We start from the raw sequence: 17,012 nt of genomic DNA, 5'->3' as shown, positions 1-17,012 counted from the left end.
GACACTCAGGCAGCCCTATGGAGAGACCCACATGAGAAGAACTGAGGCCTCTGGCCAATAGGCAGCACAACTGGCCAACGATATGAATAAGCCATCTTGAAAGTGGATTCCCCAGCCCCAGCCCCTTGGCCAACAACTTGAATGCAATCTCATGAGAGACCCTGAGCCAGAAGCACCCAACTAAGCTACTCCCCAATTTTCGACCTATAGAAAACGTGAGAAATAATAAAATGTTTATCATCGTTTTAGACTACTAAATTTTGGGTAATTTGTTATGCAGTAATAGATAATCTAACCATTTACTGAATTTCAGGGTTCTTGGTTGCAAACAACAGTATCTACCCTAGTTAGTTTAAACAGAGAAGGAATGTATTAAAGGAACTGGGTAGTTCACTAAATTCCTGAACTCAAGGATGAGCCCTGGAGCGACAGAAACAAGACGCCTCTCGTGGGGATCCTTCTGCTGCTGTTGCTGGCACAAACCCTGTATACTCCATCAACAGGGTGCTGCCACTACGACTGCTGCCACTTTGCCTCTGTAAGCTGGATATGTCCACCACCACCCCGCTGGAAGGATGGATTCCACATGGTACTTACTTCCAAACCAAAGCCTTGTATACGTCCAGGCAGGCCCTGTTGTGATGGTTAATTTTATGTGTCAACTTCGCTGGGTCACAGTGCCCAGATATTTGGTCAACCATTATTTGAGACGTTTCTGTGACTATGTTTTTGGATGAGATTAACATCAAATCAGTGAAGTCTGATTAAAGCCAACCGTCTTCCACAATGTGGGTGGGCCTCATCCAATCAGTTGAAGGCCTTAATAGAACAAAGACTGACCTCCGCCAAGCATGAAGGATTTCTGTCAGCAGATTGTCTTTGGACTTGAACCACAACATCAGCTTCTCCCCGGGTCTCCGTAATTGCATGACTCAATTCCTTAAATCAATGCCCCCCCTCGCCTCCCCCCTCTATTCTGTTGGTTCTGTTTCTCTGGAGAATTCTGATTAATACACCTACAAGGTGTATCAGCCTTCTGAGTTACAAGCGAGGCTCAGAAAGTGAGTTTCTGGCTTAGACATATTCAGATGCATAAGATGGGAAATTCTACAAATACAGGCAAGCTATTCTAGTTGCCAGGTGGCCAAGGAACCTAACAAATTTCAACTCTACTTATTATTTAAAGAGCCAAACATCACAGCAATCTTTTATATCAAGTTAAATTTATCCCTCAATAACCACGTCTCTCCCCAGTCCACAGAGAAAAGCCTAGATGACAGTGTGATGTATATCCCTCAAGCTATTTTTTCTGCATTGTATACTTTAAATATGTGTTTGGGGCACGCACTTGGTGAGATCCCAGGGAATTCTTCTTATATTTAACTCTTTGCTCTACAGACAATAACATCTTTATTCTGTATATACCTCCTTTCTTTAATTATGTACATTTGTAAATAATGAATGACATTTCCCGCAAGAGATTTTCTAATTCTATCTGTTGATCCAAATTAAAGTCTGACCATAATTCCTTCTCTAGGGAATGATGTTGTATGTCTGTGAAAAAAGTTATAAGCATCACAGTTCCCTGGGAGGAAGGCGGTAGTTCTTTCTTGGCTGGAAAAATCCCAGGAAATCTCATTAATTCAGATCCTTTAAAGTTGGAGTTTATGATTATTCAACCTTCCCTAGGTTGGAGTTTGCCTTTTCATTTTCTCTGGGTACAGTGATTATATAAAAAAAAGCCAGATTACAAGAGGAGGACTGCAGTAGCTATAGCTTTAGAAGGCTTTAGGACACAATTTATTTGGGTCCAAATGTAATCTACTACATAGAAGTAATTTTTACTTCTAAGTCAGAAGGAGAAGTGATGAAGACTGATTCTATCATAGAATCCTTAAGAGTTTTCTGATAAGAGTGATAAAGTTTTGTTCCTTGCTTTAAACAACAGGAAAGCTGGAATCCGCAATGGGACCTTGGACTGTACGAAACAGCATTAACCTGGGACCATGCTTCAGGAACAATCCACGGTCTAATGGAAGTATCCAAGAGAAAGGCAATTCGAGAATGATTGCCACAGTTGTCTTCTACAAAGGCTTCTACTAGAGTGCAAGCAAAATCCAAGCACAATGAGAGTATTTATTATGAGTTCCATGAATATTTTAAAACCAAAATAAATACCTGTAATAATGCTAGCCAAGTTTCAGAACTTCGAGTGAGATACACTTCCCCTGGCATGAAGGAGAACTTACAAACTGTGCATTTTCAATAGAAAGGGCCTCTGTCCTATAATCAACTGAGCTGTTGCTGAGTGAATGGGTTCCAGGTAAAGAAACTGATCCCCTCAGCTTTTGGGACAACTGGGCAGGTTCCACGGCTGACAAGAGTACCCAGGAAATACATTCTGGCTTCACGTGGCCTTGATCCTTCAGTGCGCCATACAGATTTTAGCATCTTCCAGCTGTCCTCACGTGAGACAGGTAGGGAAGTTCTACAGGAGAGACAGCAGGGGTGGCGGTGGGGTCCTCCTTCATGTCATTTTCTCGGCATTTGCTTTGAGTAATGGCCCTCTGAGGCCTTGGTGTGTGTGCTATGGGCATGAGGTTGAGGACCCAGCCCAGGACCATTCCACAGGCCTTTCTGTCCACACCTTTCCAAATCTGTAGTTTTTTCAATATTAAAAGGTCATGCACGCTTGTCTTTAAATGCAAACATTCCAGAAGCTGATTGTTAAAAAATGACACCCCTTTCTTCTCATCCCAGAGTGTGAACTGTGTGAAGAGTTGGGTGTGTATCTTTCTCATCTTGCTCTCCACGCACGGACAAACACTAACTTTTTATTATTTATTTTTTTTTTTTGCGGTACGCGGGCCTCTCACTGCTGTGGCCTCTCCCGTTGCGGAGCACAGGCTCCGGACGCACAGGCTCAGCGGCCATGGCCCACAGGCCCAGCCGCTCCGCGGCACGTGGGATCTTCCTGGACCGGGGCACGAACCCGCGTCCCCTGCATCGGCAGGCGGACTCTCAACCACTGCGCCACCAGGGAAGCCCAAACGCTAACTTTTATCTGTTCTATATCCATCAACGTATGGAGCTATCTAGCTCTCATCTATCTATTCGGTCGTCTGCTTATGTATCTAAAATTTACTCAGACCCGCCAGCAGTGAAGGAGGCTCACATGCCAGGCAGTGATTAGACTAAACTCAGCTGTACATGATAGGAGATTCTTTCCAGTTGATGAAACCATCTTAAGGAAACAAAAATCTGTGGGCTCCCTTTGTACAGAAATTTAGGGGTAGGTTTAATTTCCATTATAGCCTGATTCAGGGGCTCAAGGACATCATCAGGACCCTCTTTCTCTCTCTCCCTCCTCCCTTCTTCCCCCAGGTTGGCTTCATCCTCAGACTCTCGGGGTGGGCAAGATGGCACCAGCAGCTGTGGGGTCCCAAGCTCTTCCAAGTTCAAGGCAGGCAGAAGTACGAAGAGACCTAATGGAAGTTCCATTGCCTCTCTGTGGCTCTGGCCACCCTCAGCATAAGAGCCCCCCACCTTGCCCCTTGTGTTACAACTCATTACCCTGTTTTATTTTGTTTTTAAATACTTATTACCAACTGAAATTATGCTGAGTATCTGTAACTTGTTTATTACCTGTCTGCCTACACTAGAAAATAAGCTCCACCAGAGCAGAACCTTCCTCTCTCTCGACCCTGCTGACTACCCCAGCTTCTCTCAATGGATATTTGTGGAGTGAGGTCCTACTGTAGAGCACAGGGAACTCTGCTCAATGTTACGTGGCAGCCTGGATGGGAGGGGAGTCTGGGGGAGAATGGATACCTGTATATGTATGGCTGAGTTCCTTTGCCGTGTACCTGAAACTATCACCGCATTGTTAATCAGCTATACTCCAATATAACATGAAAAGTTAAAAAGAAAAACTTTGTTGAGTGAGTTGCTGCAGCCAGGGAAATATCATGTGCTGATTGGCCAGGCTCAAGTCACATGACCCCCCTCCCCCCCCCCGCCCCACGCAAAAAAAAAGACATCTGGAATGAGAGCTGGGAAAAAGATGGCACCGCAGAGGAAAATCAGGGTATTGTTAGCAGAAGAAAGGTGACTGGAATGGATGGCTTGAGTGGCAAAATCCACTGAGGTCCACTCCATCAGCTAAGCTTACATCTGGATTTCCCAAATGTAAAGACCAAATACTATGGTGCTATATTTGAATATGGGGTTCGCCACTTATTAGCTGAATGACTGCAAGTCACTTGGCTTCTCTCAGCCTTGGCTTCCCTCATGAGTAAAACAAGAAAGAGACCTAACACTTCATGCAACGATTAGACATAATATACCTAAAGTGGTCAATAGATGGTAGATTCAGTAAATAGTAGCTTTTACTATTTTTGTGGCCCTGGTTATCCATTCCTAGTAATCTTCTCCTTTTGATATCTTAAACAAAATCCAGTGCAAACTCATTTCAAAAGCCCCAAAATGTGAGGTAATTAGGGGTTGGTTAAGGGCTTCACCACTTTTTTTTTTTAAAGCAAAGTTATCAGAAAATTTAACACTAGCGTAGCGTCACTGACACTGGAGGCTGACGGCAAACAATGATTTGAAGGAGATCCCTGGCTGGGGTGACTTTTAAAAATATTTAACAACCGGCTCAGCTGGATATTATCCAATCAGAATAATCAACTACATCAGTTTAAAAGGATGCTGGCCTTAAATAGCATGTCCAGCTATCCTAGGAGGCACTAATGGGAGGCAGGTCTAGCCAGAAGTCACTTTTTGGGCAAATCCACCATCAGTGTCTGGTCACACAGCTTCACGTCAGAAGTGGCCGTGGCTATGCTACTTCCCCATCCAGGAAGATCTTTTCCACTCCAATTCACAACCGACGTACAACTTGGCATTTGTGATGCCATGGATGACAGCCATCCAGCCCATCCCCCCAGGCTTTCCCACAGTAAACCAGACCCTCGGCCTTTCCAACGTGCCTGCCCTGCTAATCTGACCCTCTAGTCATTCACAGAGGATGGCGCACATGCTCGGTGGCCTGGAGGAGCTGAGACCTGCCCACCAGCTTGGGCCAAGGCTCAGACCTTAAATTCTGTGGGCAATGGCCACAATCCTGGCGGGTTATTGGAAACCTAGTGGATTTTACTGAAATCAAGGTTGTAAAGGCAGCATACCAGGAACGAAAAGTCAGATCACTGGTAACACCACTAATGACAGCTCCAACATTTCCTTTAGAGCCTTTTCTTGGCATTCTTACAAAATCACTGAACTGGAGGTATCAAGTCTCTGACTTCCCAAGCGGACCTATGCCTGAACCTCCAAACACAGAAAGCAAACTCTCAGTGGCAGCCCAGACTCTCCACAGCATCCCTTTATCAGTCACCACCTTTAAGCATTACGCGTCACGCAGCCTAAAGACTTCTTTCAGTTTCTTGAACTTTCTCCTGCTTTCCCGAAATCCATTTTAAGTTCTTTGCTTAAGATATACCCTTATTATGACCAAATTTCATCCACTTGAAATTGGTCAGTTTTTTAAAATTATGGTCACATATACACAGCACAAAATTTCACCATTTAAACACTATTTAAATGTACAGTTGGCTGGCATTAAGGACACCACATTGTTGTGCAAACCATCACCATCCATCTCTAGAACTTTTTCCCTCTTCTCAAACTGAAACTCTCCACCCATTAAACGATAACTCCACACCGCTCCCTCCCTCCATTCCCTGGCAATGACCATTCTACTTTCTCTATGAATTGGACTATTCTAGGGACCTCACATAAAGAGAATCATATACTATTTGCACTTTTTTGACTGGCTTACTTCATGTAACCACTGTCCTCTAGGCTCACCCATGGTGTAGCTCGTGTCAGAATTTCCTTTGTTTTTTTGTTTGTTTTCTTTTAATTACTTAATTAATTTTGGCTGCTTTGGGTCTTCGTTGCTGTGCGTGGGCTTCCTCTAGTTGCTGCAAGCAGGGGCCACTCTCTTTGTTGCAGTGCATGGGCTTCTCATTGCGGTGGCTTCTCTTGTTGCGGAGCATGGGCTCTAGGCACGTGGGCTTCAGGAGTTGTGGCACGCAGGCTCAGTAGTTGTGGCTCACGGGCTCTAGAGCGCAGGCTCAGTAGTTGTGACGCACGGGCTTAGCTGCTCCGCGGCATGTGGGATCTTCCTGGACCAGGGCTCAAACCCGTGTCACCTGCGTTGACAGGCGGATTCTTAACCACTGCGCCACCAGGGAAGTCCCTCCTTTGGTTTTAAAGCTAAATAACACTCCATTGTATGTATATGTCACATTTTGTTTATCCATTCATCTGCTGATGGACACTGCAGGTGTTGCTTCTACCTTTTTGTTATTGTAAATAATGCTGGTATAGGGACTTCCCTTGTGGTCAGGTGGTAGAGAATCTGCCTTACAATGCAGGGGATGCAGGTCTGATCCCTGGTCAGGGAACTAAGATCCCACGTGCCGTGGGGCAACTAATCTCGCGCACCACAACTAGTGAGCTCGCGCGCCTCAACGAGAGAGTCCGTGTGCTGCAAACTACAGAGCCCGTGTGGCCTGGAGGCCACGCACCCTGCAGCCCATGAGCCACAGCTAGAGAGAGAAAACCTGCACGCCACAACTACAGAGAGAAAACCCACACACCACGACGAAAGATCCTGCACGCCGCAACTAAGACCCAACACAGCCAAAACAATAAAAATAAAATAAATAAATAATGCTGGTATAATCATTGGTTGTCAGTGTTTAAGGTTATTTTTTCCCCAGAAACTTGTTAACTAGGTTCTACCTTGAATATCAGTTCTTGTATCTGTATTAAATGGTTATTACAACGCCCTCCTACTAGGATTTATTATACCTGAGCTTAGATACACTGTGTCAGGTTTATTCTACAATTTAAACCCAATAAGATCCCAGGTGGCCTCTTTCAAATCCTTTTACCCCGTCTCCCTGTCACAGCCAATGTCCGCTTGCACCTCTTGGTCTAATCGGCCCCAGAAAGACAATCCTCACTTTTATCTGAAAATGGAGCAGGTTTCATTTTGTCAACAGCTGGTTGATAAGAGATAAGAAGGAAGATTTGAGAAATGGGTACCTGGAGGATGATATTCATTTTCTTTTTTATACTCTTTGGTACAGGCTACATTGTCTAAAAGGGTCTTGTATTAGTTTCCTAATTAAAAAAGAAAACTCTCTCTCTCTCTCTGTCTCTCTCTCTATATATATATAATTATTTTTTTTTAAACTGGTTTTAAAAACAAAGTTGTGCGTGAAGAAATCTCTTTCTAAAATAGAGGTCTGGGACTTCCCCGGTGGTCCAGTGGTGAAGACTTCGTCTTCCAATGCAGGGGGTGTGGGTTTGATCCCTGGTCTGGGAGCTAAGATCCCACATGCCCGGCGGTCAAAAACCAAAACATAAAACAGAAGCAATGTTGTAACAAATTCAATAAAGACTTTAAAAATGACCCACATCAAAAAAATCTTAAAAAAATAAAACAGAGGTCAGCAAACTTTTCTGTAAAGGGCCACATAGTAAATACATTAAGTTTTGTGGTCCACAGTCTCTGCTACTACTAGTTAACTCTGTCTTTAGAGCATGAAAGCTGCCACAAGCAAGACAAAAACACATGGGTGTGACTCTGTACCAATAAAACTTTATCATCACTAAAATTTGCATTTCACATTCACAAATGATTGAACATTTTCAATCATTAGTAAAAACCCATTCACAGCTTGAAAGCTGTACAAAAACATTTGTACCACTGATCATAGTTTGCCAACTTCCCTCTAAAAATAGCATAGATGAGATAAAAAGTCCCCTTTCAAGTTTCGCACCAATTCCAGTCTTTTCCATGCCTTTTCTCGGTGCTTATTTATTACATTTTACTATGGGAAGTTTCAGATATACACAAAAGCAGGGAGAAAAGCCTAATAATCCCCATGTATCCATCACTCAAGCTTCAAGGATGATCAACTCGTGTCTAATCATACGTTATCTATAGTGTCACTCACCGCCTCTGTGTTCCCCTGCATTATTTCAAGCACATCCTAGACATCATATCTTATCCATAAATATTTTAGGATGCATTTCTGAAAGATAATACTTCATTTAAAAATACCATTATCACATCTAAAGTAAGTGACAATAATTTTAGCTTTCAACATGCTAAAGCAGAATTTCAAAAACTCCTTTAAGCAACAAGGCATCATCAGTGACATTCAGAAGTTCACGATAACGTAGCGGTTCCAAGTCTAAAACCGGACACCCCTTGGCAGCGATGTGGTGTGGCGAAAGGCGCTCGCCCTCTCCGTGCCGCAGTTTCCTTATCTGTAAAGGTGAGGATGTTAGAAGTATGTACCTCCTGATGTCGCTGGGAGCATGAGCCGGGTTACGATGCGTGATGTGCCTAGGACAGTGCCTGGCACACGGCAAGTATTAGCCAGTGTCAACAGTACTATTAACTTCTTGCTCCTGTTTATATTTTGTTCTCGTTAGGGTTCTTGTTGGAAAGTACAAAAGCAGCCTGGACTCATTCAAGTAAAAGGTGTGTGTGTTGGGGAGTTAGTGTTAGTCTACAGGGATCTTGTAGAAGCCGGAAACCAAGCCCACCAGCCCGTTAGGGATGAAGCGGAAAGTCAGGGTTAGCTGGGGGCTGCACCTCCTTTCTCAGCCTCCTTCTCTCTCCTGAGTCCCTCGACTGGCCCTGCCTTATACCAGGTGTCTGTCTTGTATTTTCCTTGTTCTTTGCCCCACCTGACCCACAGTTCCAATCGTCCCTTAGATCCTCTTAGCTATAGCTAAGAGTCCCACAGAGTGCCAATTGTCTCTGTATCCCTGAAGTGTTCAAATTCTTGAGAAAGAATCAATGGGCTGGTCTTTTATCAGAGGTGACATGACCGCCTTTGCCTTAAAGCTGGGGTAAGGGGCGAAGGCCACAAAGCACATCCAGTGACCATTCTCAGAGACCCTGGTGAGCACCTCAATTGTGCAGGCTAGGCTAGGCTATGCTGAGGTGAGTCCTGAAATCTCAGTGGCTTGAAGCAGTAACGGGTTATTTCTTGCTCACAAACATAACCATCAAGGGTTGGCTTGGGGTCTCGCTCCCTCTGGAAGCCAGGCTGCTGAAGCAGCCATGACCTGGAATCATGGTAGAGGGGGAAATAAATCTTTGGAGAGAAACCACACTGGCTCTTAAAGCTTCTGCTCTGAAGCGTCATTTCTGCTCACGTGTCATTGGCCAAAGCAAGTCACACAGCTGTAGGTATCTTCGAAGTGCAGTCCTACTGTGTGCCCAGAGGAAAGCGAGCTGAAGCGTTTATGGACGCCCTCACAACGATACACAGCTTTCATCTATGTCCTCTTCTTACCATTCCAATCGTGTATATAAAGGCATGCAGAGACACCTACTCCTACCGTCACCTCGAAAGTAGACCATCACTTTCTTCCTGGACTAAAATACCCATTCTAAGGGTAGTTGAGTTTTCTGGTAAAGCAAAAAAAACCAGCCCTAACTCTACTAACTTGTTCACCCTGGACTCATTTTTCATCTCTTAAGTACTGAGATTATTTTATTTGAGAACTTCTCAAGCTGCCTCCCATTTCTCTTAAGATAAACACGTTGGAATTAGTCAGAAGAGTTAGAACAGCCTTTGACCGCTGCAGGGTGACTAATTGTGCACCTGTCTGAATTAGCCTGGTGTTTTCTTTGACAACTGTTGTGCTGCCGACTCAAATTCTGTCTGAGGTTCCGGGGAGCCCAGCACTGCTCCCCCATTAGAAATGTTCACTCAGATTTTCCACACCTTCTGAATATTTTCCCCTACAACTCATCCTGTTTTTGATGTACCACCTTTTGACTATAACTCTTTCAAGCTGTTACCATTTTAATAGTAAGGCAACTGGTCTACCCCTTGAATCAGCCTAGAGCCAGCCCTGAACACTGTTGCTCTTATTAGAAAGTCACACTAGCAGGGCCAAAATTGACACTCTTCAACTCAGATGTGCACAAAATATGATCTTTTTAAAAAATCTTCCATTAACTGACCTCATTTAGCTCTAGAGTCCCCATTTCTGCAGACAGAGAAAATGTAAACGACAATTGGAGGTCATTCTGCTTCTCTAGCTTAAAATGGTCTCTTTCAGGTTCAAATTCCCTAAGGGAAGTATTTCTTTCATCTTAAGAGGTTGCCATCCTTTGTACTCTTTCTCCAGATGGCATCTATGAACCATCCAAGTCTCCTTCAACAGTAGAATGGATAAATAAATTGTGATGTAATCCTACCGTGGAATTCTACTCAGCAATGGGGAAAAGGTGAACTGTTACTTGCAACGGGATGGATGAACTTCAGAGGCATGATATAGAATGAAGAAAGCCAGACCACAAAAACCATAAACTGTACGATTCTACTTATGTGATGTTCAAAAACTACGCTATGGTGATCAAGCTAAAAAGTGGTTATCTTTGGCGGCAGACGTGGACCGGGAGAAAGCACAGAAGCACCATAGAGGGTGCAGACGTGGTCTGTATCCCACTGTGGGTCTTGGGTACATACGTGTGTGTACATCCATCAAGCTATATACTCTGTATCCTTCTCTGTGTGTATGCTGTATCTCAATAAAACAACAACAGCACAGACGGCATCTGCATATGGGCAAAAGCTTAACTAGCTTTGGGTGGTGCGGAAGGACCAGCTCACCTGTGGAAACTCACTGGCTTCCTGAAGCGGGTCTTTTCCCTCTGGTCAAGGGAATGGCCTTCACAAGTATCTGTGGAGGGGTGTTCGGTTCCACCTCTTTTAGGAGACCCGCTGCTCGAGTCTCCTCTGCCTTAGCCTCCTATTATGAGCTCCTCATTTCAACCCCAGGCCTCTCTCTGACTCACTGTTCTCTGTGTATTTCAGGCCCTTCTCCCCTCCAGCTGGGAAACCCCAAGGCCTTAAGAAAAGGGGCCCGATCGCAAGCCCACAGCCCTGGACGCCTCTCTCAGCCTTTCAACTCCACTGACTTGGTACCCACCCCAGTCAGAGTCTTTCCGGGGAGGGGCTGTGTCTCTGCTCTGCCAAAGAGGGCTTCTAACCTTCCTGTCTGATAGCAACTGCCTGTGACATTTCCTCTCCAGGCCAGCTCCCTGCTGTTTTCTGGGATCATCGTGGGAGATGGGTTACAGGTCAAGAAACTGTCCTGACATTCACAAAAGTCACGTACATTGGGAGGCATTTAAAAATGTATTATACACATTACTCTTGATTTCTTTCACTCAGAGTCTGATTTCTTTTCACCATGTGACTTGGATGATTCAAATGAATGTGGCTAGAATAGAATCACAGTATTTCAGCAATGAAGCGGTTCTTAATTACCATTCCAGATTCTAAGTGGTACAATTTCTCTTTGTGTGGCCCTGAACATTGAACACATTGAGCATCCCCGCTCTGTCCCCCCAACACAGCATACACAAATGCCACTCATTAATCAGTGTGACCACCCCAAACACCCCATCTTGCACCCACCTCAACACACCTGGAGTTCTAAATGCCTGAAGGCAGGGTTTTAGCCTAAATTGTTTATTTTAGCGCTAAGAAAAGTGAAGCCTAAAGCACAAAAATGACTTATCCAAGCCAGTGGCCAAGCAGGGATTAGACCCCGATCTCCTGATTCCCAGTTCCCTTGAGACTTTTATGCCATGCCACTAGATTTCAGTTCAGGTTGGAGGAACTGCCAGAGAACTGTTTCTTACTGAATTTCTGCTTTCCTTTCTCGCAGTGGAAGCTGCCCCATCATTTCCTCTTTTCCCTCCCTTGAGAGCGAGCAGACATTGTGGTTCCAGAGCTCGGTTCCCTCAACGAGAGCAGCAATGGGGACAAGTCGGAGAGCCTGCCAGTAGACACACCCAGAGGGGACCTGCCCTGTATATCCACACTCTCCACCCTGACCGGCTTATAAAAATACGTAAACACACAGCCATTCCTTCACACCCTCTACTTCCCACCAAAAATCGATAAAAGAAAGTGTGAACACACCTAGGTCTAATTTATTCTGCTATAGATAGAGAATGCTCAATCCTAATGCATCGTGTCATTCAGCTACAGAGATGAAGCTGACAGCCTGCAGAGCGAAGTGAGGAGGAGATCCAGCAGGGCTGCTGAGATTAGAGGAGTCAGACCCCTTCATTCATTCATTCATTCATTCTTCATTCCAGTATTTATTGAACATTTACAATGCCTGGGTCTATTCTGGGCACCAAGTAACATACTGGCAAGCACAATTTCCCTTACCTTTGTGAATCTTAGAGTCTATGATGTTAGTCCAAAAGCCGGCTCTGCTGCTTACCAGCTGTGTGAGCCTGGGTGAGGTGCTTAATCTCTCTGAATCTCTAAGTCTTCATTAATAAGATGGAAAAATGGAAATAGAGTGGTGACGATTAAGTGTCAAAAAGTATGGGAAGGGACTAGCCTAGTTCCTGGCACATCATAAGTGCTATGTAAGTGGAAGCTACTTCCATTACTAAAAATTTAACATCCCGAAGGGGAAACCCCTAAGTCCCCATACATTTAATCTGGACATCAAGTTTTGGCTGAGAACTCTCCATTTCCCCCAAATCATGTATAATAAACTTACTTTTTCCGAAGTTGTGTAGTTGCATGTTGTAAACCAAAAATATATATACACTATATATATTGATATTTCTGTATCCTAAGGTGAGGACAGCAATAGCTTTTATTTGAAGCACACTTTTCAAGGAGTCTTAGGTAAGAAAAACATGATACGAACCATGAGTTTTTTAATATTCTCTTCTCTTCTCTGGGCCTCCCCTCCTGACAGACACGTTACCTTATTTAGCTCTGCTGCCTGGTCTTGAAACCTCTAAATAGACTGGTTATTTCAGGCTGGCCAAACCCTCGAAATTATTTGCCAGTAGCCTTTTGGAAACGTATCCCCTTACTGTGTGTAAGAGGCCAGAGAGGACTGTGTGTTTGTTTCTAGTCATCTTCCTTCTAAGCCTCTGCTTCAACTGTGTAGAGTCCGCGGGAGGAACCACAGGCCAAGGGAGGAGCCTGGCTTTGAGGTCATTGCCAAGCGTGCGGCCCTCAGCAAGTGACAAAGCTTTGAGAGCCTCAGTTTCCCCACTGGTAAAGTAGGCGGCATACGTTTAACTGAAGAACTATTGGGATAATTCACTAAGTTAATACTTAGAAGTGTGATTCATAAATGACAGGTAACAACAGATAAGACTTCTCATGACAAATCAGGGATTAGCCTAGAAAGCAAAATTCCAGGGAAGGATGCTGGGCTTTACAGTCACACGGAGGTGTGAGGATGTGACATCCCTGGACATTTCTACGTGCCCTTTATATGCAGGGAAGGAGTAGAGAGAAGGCTTCTGCTCAGGTGTGGGAGAAGCCCAGGTCGGAGGGAACACATGGCCAGAACTGGCTAGAGTACATCCACCAGGACTGGCTCGTCTCCATCTGGGCCTGGCGGGTTCCTTAAAGCCCGTCACAAAGCGACAGGGTTAGGTACGGGTCTAAAAAGATGCTTCTGCCAGCAAAGCTAAACATTTTAGGTGCATCAACGTGATGAATTCAACCCACGGGCCTTTCCTGTTGTTTCCCAGAAGGCCCAGAAACTGCCCGCACACCCTTACGGCTCTAGAGCTCTGTATACTTTGAAAGGACTTTAGCATTTTCCTTTCAACAATTTCCTTCCTTGACAGTTTACTATGTCCCAGGTGCCATCTTTGGAGATGGGATCCCAGCAGTGAACAGACTAGATTTACCCCTGCCTCCTTGAGCTTGAACTCTTGGGAGGGGACGGGGGAGGCGGCCCACGGTACGTGTGTGAGAAATATGCGGTCACATAAGCTCTGTAAAAGAATTAGAGCAGGGGACAGCAAGAGTGGCAGGGACACTCTTGGAGGAGGTGGCAGTTGAGCAGGGACATGAATGGAGTGCGCCATGCACAGCTCTGGCAGGAGAATCCAGGCACAGGGAATGGCCATGCAAAGGCCCAGAGGCAGCAGCCGATCATGATTTCCACTCTACACATGGTAACAGTGAGGCTCCAGAAAATTAAGCGATCGCCCAAGGCCACCCATCACGTGAAAAGAAGACTCTGACCTTGAACCCGGTGGCTCATCAGTTGTCCCAGAGCTCCCGGCTTTCGTATAACCCAATTACACTAAACCAGTCACGAAGTTATTTGTTTCAGCTTTCCCCCAAACCAAGGGCCATCTATCATTATGTGGATAATCACTATTACCAATGGCTAATATATAGCCAGTGCTTACCACACACCAGGTGCTGTGCATTATGTCCTTTCGGTCTATCAAGAAGTCGACGAGCAAGTACTATTAATATTCTCATTTTACAGATGAGGACACTGTGGCTTAGACAGGTTAAATTATTTGTCCAGGGACACACTGCTAGTGAGCAGTGGTGCAGAGATATGAAGCCTAGGGAGCAATTTGACTTTCAACAACCACTAAATGGTTTTTTTTGGAATTCAACGCCCAACAGAAAAAATTCTAGCAATAAATGAAGATATGGTTTCTCTAAACTGGCCCGTTGGAGAAGCACAGGCCTGGGGCTTTCCACTGAGACCAGGTTCCAAGGAACCTTTGTGAGGCTCAGGAAAGTTGACAGCAAGGGAGATGGGAAAGGAGAGTGTCCAGGAGGAGTACTGGGTGACCCAGGCAAACAGCATCACCAAAGCCAACTCTCAGGGTTGGGAAGGGAAGTAAAACTGGGTACAAGGCTTTGGAAAGGTCCTAGAGACCCCAGGACGGAGGAAGTTGAGGAGATGGAAAGACAGGCTGGGAAAGAAGTGCTGAGAGCTCAGAGTGAGGTGTTCTGAGGGGGCACAGCCTCAGCTGGGGCCGAGGAGAGTCAGGGAGGATGCTGAGTCCCCTGCCATCTACGGGCTCTGCCACTGACCACCACACGGGTCTCCCCAACATGGTCACCTCTGCTCTGCCCTTCCACTCTCGGGAAGTTATCCTAAACACCAGCCTCCTTTGGAAGTAGGCTTTCAGAAGTGCAGGAGGAAAGTGATCTTTATTTAGGAGCAGTCCAAGAAGCCAAGACAATGAGACACATTTTAAAAGTTCTGGTGAAACCTTTGGGCCCTGAGAGCTTGATACACAGCAGTAAAGGATGGGGCGTGGAAGTGAGACAGATGTGGGTTTGAAATCCAGTTCAACGGGGGAGCCGTGGGGCCCTGAGCAAGTCACTATTCTCTTAAAGCCTCCATTTACTCACCTGTAAAGTGGAGGTTAAAAGCATTTGCCTTACAGGGTTATTAGGACTGAGGTAAGTAAGTTATTACATGTGAAAATGTGGGGCTAAAGCGAGCGCTCACTAAATGAAAGGTATGGTTGTGATGATGATGATGAAGTAAATTTTTTTTTTTTTTTTTAGTGGTACGTGGACCTCTCACTGCTGTGGCCTCTCCCGTTGCGGAGCACAGGCTCCGGACGCGCAGGCCCAGCGGCCACGGCTCACGGGCCCAGCCGCTCCGCGGCATGTGGGATCTTCCCGGACCGGGGCACGAATCCGTGTCCCCTGCATCGGCAGGCGGACTCTCAACCACTACGCCACCAGGGAAGCCCTGATGAAGTAAATTTTCAAAGTTTCTTCAAAACTAAACACACTCTTACCATACAATCCAGCTATCATGCTCCTTGGTTATCTCCTCAAATGAGATGAAAACTTAGGTCTACATGAAAACCTGCACATGGCTGTTTACAGCAGCTTTATTTATAACTGCCAAGATTTGGAAGCAACCAAGATGTCCTTCCAGAAGCAAATGGATAAATAAACTGTGGTACATCCAGAAAATGGACTATTATTCAACACTAAAAGGAAATGAACTACAAGCAATGAAAAGACATGGAGGAACCTCAAATGCTTTACTCAGTGAAAGGAGCCGATCTGAAAAGGTTACACATCATATGATTCCAGCTATCCAACATTCTGGAAAAAGCAAAACTATGGAGACAGTAAAAACATCAGTGGTTGCCAGAGGGGGAGGGTAGGGAGATCACAGGTAGTACACAGAAGATTTTTAGGGCAGTAAAGATACTCTGTGTGATACTCTAGTGATGGATACATGTCCTTATTCTTTTGTCCAAACCCATAGAAAGCAGAGGACCAAGAGTGAGCCCTAATGTAAACTCTGGACTTTGGGTGATTATGATGTGTCAATATCAATTGTAACAAATGTACCACTCAGGGAGGGGGGAATGCTAATACTGGGGAAGGCTGTGCATGTGTGGGGCGGCGGATACGTGAGAACTCTAAGTTTCCACCCAGTTTTGGTGTGAACTTAAAACTGCTCCAAAAAATAAAGTTTATTTGAAAAAGACTCCAAAATAAAATTAAAAATAAAATAATCATATAATAATTTCTTAAAAGTGTCTTTCTTCTGTCATCTTCTTCATGAATCCACTTCTAACCACCCTAACCAGATTATTAAAACATATTTCCTTTTTTGGAATTCTCATTGCAGTGCAACTTCTCTAGCAATTACCACTTTGGTTACATTAAAATTATTAAGGGATTCACCTTATTTCCTTTACTATAATATTTTGGAAGGTTCTTACAAGGGATGACAGTGTACCACTCAGTTCTCTTGCAGTGCCTTTCCCATGCCTTGCACACGGATGGTGCTTGAAAAATACATAGTTGTGGAATTTAATCACTAGATTCTAGATTTCCTGCACTGTCTGATAAGGCATTCACTAGTCACAAGTGACTACTTAAACTTGAAATTAATTTAAAAAATAAATTTAGGGCTTCCCTGGTGGTGCAGTGGTTGAGAGTCTGCCTGCCGATGCAGGGGACACGGGTTCGTGCCCCGGGCCGGGAAGATCCCACATGATGCGGAGCGGCTAGGCCCGTGAGCCATGGCTGCTGAGCCTGCAAGTCCGGAGCCTGTGCTCCGCATAGGGAGAGGCCACAACAGTGAGAGGCCCGCGTACCGCAAAAAAAAAAATT

The 17,012-nt window shown here is 44.9% G+C and overlaps 1 protein-coding gene across 1 annotated transcript in view; it reads right to left on the bottom strand.

Moving 5' to 3' along the window:
- The window catches only part of RYBP (RING1 and YY1 binding protein), a 200,542-nt gene that overhangs the window by 131,516 nt on the left and 52,014 nt on the right, over positions 1 to 17,012 (bottom strand). The gene's annotated exons all lie outside the window — the stretch shown is intronic.

The sequence above is a fragment of the Neophocaena asiaeorientalis genome, unplaced genomic scaffold, assembly GCF_003031525.2.
Source record: "Neophocaena asiaeorientalis asiaeorientalis breed wild unplaced genomic scaffold, Neophocaena_asiaeorientalis_V1.1 scaffold130, whole genome shotgun sequence".
NCBI classification, from domain to species: Eukaryota; Metazoa; Chordata; class Mammalia; order Artiodactyla; family Phocoenidae; genus Neophocaena; species Neophocaena asiaeorientalis.
This window is presented reverse-complemented; position numbering and strand designations above follow the sequence as displayed.